The sequence below is a fragment of the Typopeltis vanoorti genome, chromosome 8, assembly GCF_054136105.1.
Source record: "Typopeltis vanoorti isolate ZY-2024b chromosome 8, IOZ_Tvanoo_1.0, whole genome shotgun sequence".
Classification (NCBI taxonomy): Eukaryota; Metazoa; Arthropoda; class Arachnida; order Uropygi; family Thelyphonidae; genus Typopeltis; species Typopeltis vanoorti.
The window spans coordinates 40,254,385-40,258,249 of NC_143556.1; the positions used below are offsets into that span (position 1 = coordinate 40,254,385).

General features: G+C 35.4%; 1 non-coding gene across 1 annotated transcript; it reads right to left on the reverse strand.

Annotated features, from left to right (window-relative positions):
* Nucleotides 1-3,071: 3,071 nt before the first annotated feature.
* LOC150103939 (U2 spliceosomal RNA) lies at nucleotides 3,072-3,263 on the reverse strand. The gene has a single exon (XR_016548744.1). It is a non-coding gene; the product is annotated as a U2 spliceosomal RNA (small nuclear RNA).
* Nucleotides 3,264-3,865: the final 602 nt, after the last annotated feature.

The window sequence follows — 3,865 nt, forward strand, 5'->3', positions numbered from 1 at the left end:
TTATTAGCTATTTAGCAAAATTTCCTTTATCAAAAGATTTTAAAAAAATACAAATACGTTTCTTGACTTTCGTTCGTTATTTCGTTTACTGTTAACTATGGATCTTTTTTTTTTTTTTTTTTTTCCCTTTTGTGATTCTCATAGTTAGTTTTCGGAATGCAACCTGCTGGCATCATATTTTTAAATTATCTGTGCACATGTCCTAGAATCTTCAATAATATTCGCTCAACACTTTGTTGTCTATCAGCACTCAACAAAGTTTCAAGTCTTCACATAATATTTCGATAAATAAAAGGCAGTCTTATTACGATATCGTATTCAAGGTCTTTTTGCCATTCTTTCAAACACGTAACTTTCTCAAAAATCTATACATGGAAAAGGGGCTTCCTTTCTTCCTTCTGCTTTACTCATAAACCTAGATCCACATTGATACAGGCTTTCGAAACCAGATTCGAAGGAATATGGTGGTCGAACCTTACTTCCCTAGACTCAGATATCTTTTTATTGTGTGTATTCTTCTGGTCGGTTTGCGAGATGAAAAATACTAGTTTCTCACACCTTTATGAGACCAGCTAACTGACCTTCAGTGAAAAATCCTGATAAAAGTTCATTTTCAAGCCGGGATTCGAACCCAGATCTTTCAAGCAAAGAGCATCATCAAAACCCACTGAGGGTGGAGTTACATACCTATATTGCCTTTTAATAATCTTGTAACATTCTACTAGATATATTATTGGTTTCTCACTTTCTTTTTTTATACTTCTCTTTTATTTATTTTTCCTATTGTTATTGATACGTAATAATTTTCAAAGCTATCATTGTAGATCTTTACTTTTTCATTTTGATTTTTAATGGAGGATCTTGATATTTTATCTGTTATCTGGAAATTCCCCTACCTTAATGCTTGGTGTTCCCCCTCTTTTTCTCTTATTTTGTATTCCACTCTCTCTCTCTCTCTCTCTCTCTCCCATTATCAGATTGTGTGTAGTTCCAGAAGTTCAATTAACAAGGGAAACACAAGACTCATGACAACTCCCTTGAGGTCCATAAATTAAACATAATCTGAGAATAATAAGTCAACGCACGTGGTAGCTATTAGTACAGGTATTCGTAACAAAAAGATTCAGTGTACAAATAACAGAGAGAGAAAAAAAAAAATCGACTAATGACGTCATGGGTTCAGTTGACCAATGAGGAGTCCATCTGGTGCTAGAATGTGTGCTGTGTCATGTAGCTATGACAGTAATGACAAAGCACAAATGATGGGATATTATGAAGAAAGCAAGATAATTTATGACGATCGATCCGCCCTCTGCAGGCCAAATCAATATTTGGTAACAAATGGTTTTGAGTAGATGTTGATGTTCTCTGACAATAGCGCGTGCCATCGGTATTCAATACCTCTCACTTCGATCGTTGGGAAAACGTGACAAATCGCACATAGGTGTCGCCTTTGGAGCAACAGCTCTTATCTCGTTCAAGGCGTGGTCCCTAACACTGCCATAGAGAATTCGCCTCAAATAATGTCGACGTAGTTGTTGCTATATATATTTTTTTAACTGCTGTTAGAATTCGTGTGCAGTTGATTGATTTTTTTTTCTTGTTGGAATAAATACGTTGATTATTACTTTGTTCACTAGAGGGCATTGTTATCCGTATTACTTCTAGAAAACCTCTGGCCAAATATATTAGAATAGACACTTATAGGATAGAAATAGTAACTATTGAACTGAAGAAAATAAAACTAGCTTTTTCTTTTCTTAAATACCATCCACGACTCTTTGTATTTTCTTTTTCTTCTCCTTGATATCCTCAGGTAGTCTGAAAGGTGTGGTTGTCGCTGGAGGGCTATAATATATGTTACTCTCCCGCCTCGATCAAGGAATGCTAATCACTCATAAAAACGGTGTTTCTGTCAAAGCCAGGTGCTGTTCATTGTTGTATCGACAGGTGGTTCCCAGGAGCACTTCTAAGACTAACTAGGAAACTCATCTCAGCTCGCCTTCAAATTCACTTACCTTTGGAGGGAAAACCCTATGAAGCCTTATCCAACAGTTCGGAGATTGATTTCTTTCTTGGAGTAAATGATATAAGTTAAGAGTATCTTTCTGTTTCTCTTTAACAGAATATCTGCCAACATTTTACAAAAAATCAGATTTTTATCAAGGTTTTATTGCAATTACTGCAATGGAAGATATTAAGTGAAAAAAAAAATCTAAATTAAAGTCGCTCTCTATTGCAAAATTATCAAAAAGGCATATTGATTGTTATCATTAGACCAAATAGGACTAAAAATAACTTTGATTAAAAGCCAACTTGTCTTTTTTTCTTTTCTTTTTTTTCAAATCTGTTTACAAAAGTTCGTAAATGTCTTTAGTAGGTGGGGTAAGGGTTAGATAATATGGAAACATTGCTCTAGAGTGCAAAAATACTTTTGGTCAGATATTTGAAGTTTTTTTAAGCAAACATCGTGGTTTCACACCTTGTAGTAGGTAGATTAAATATATCGACCTACCACTTAAAGATTTTCTCAAACATTTATACCACAGTGGGACTCGAAATAGCACTGCTAAATGTTTCAACCTAGAAATATCACGCAGAGCTCATCGCTAACTTGCGCATGCGTCCTGTGTACACAATTTCTTGCATGACTTAATCAACAAATATTTCTTCTGCTACTTATAATTTTATTATGTGAATCCCACCCACGAAAGATTGAAAACTAATAGCACATTATTGTTGATAATCTAGAAACCCTGCTCTGGAATCAAAACATGGATCGTTTTCAAGCGACTTCAGGTCTCTAAGTAGAGTTGTGGTCTCATTGGGAGACTAAAATGATCTACCACCACGTAATTGCATCCGCAAACACCCACGCCAAAGCAGGATTCAAACCAACTGGCTGATTAAAGAGGAATACCACTAGGTGAACCAGGTCGAAGTTGCCGATGGTTATTGTGAATGCTGGCACCGTTGTTCATCACGCACAACACGCACTTAAAAGACATAAACTCTTCTTAATTACATAGAAATCTAAATATACTGCACTTTGATTTTAGTCAAAAGGCAAAAGGCAATTCCCAGAGGAGTGAAGTAATACAAAACGGGAGAAACTAACAGCAAAAGTGGAGCTAGCTCCAAGCACTTCGTCGCCTTCCTAAAAACAGTTTAAAATCTTGATCTTCCATGGTGTCCATGTTGGATGCTAAGCTGATAAGAACAGATAATTAACTTTCATTTTAGCGAAAAGGCCGCGATGCGAAAATTATAGTTTCTGTTGTTACCAGCTTAATATCTGATACAGACCCCCAAGATATTAAACTGATTTTTGGAAGGCATCGAAGTGTTTGAAGCATTATCCACCTTTATCACGAATTTCCCTGGTATTGCAGTAGGTCTTTGAGAACAATGACTAAATCAAAATTAGATTTTTAATCACTTCACAAATATGAACAGTTGTAATTAGTATTCACCGATACTAAATTTATAACTAAAATCTAATCGAAAATATTCAAACCAGCATCCTGATTATATTTATAACTAGAGGGTGTGTGGAATAGTTGTGATGATCACCATCAAGGAATTGAGGTAGAACCATGTAACTTTCATTATTCTATATATTCCCCACGAAGTGCTACATGAGTGTTAAAGGGTTTTAAGATATGTTCTTTCTTGTGGTTATAACAGTTGCTTTAATATCATTTTTGTTCTAGGTGTTTATGAAAACTGTTCAGCTCACCCTCGTATGTAATATTGCTTCCTCTCAGCCATTGGTTTTAGGAATAAATATTTGGCCATCTATTGAGAAGTTGGCACGATTACGTACATCGTCTATATAAATGAACAAAACACATAAATCACTGCG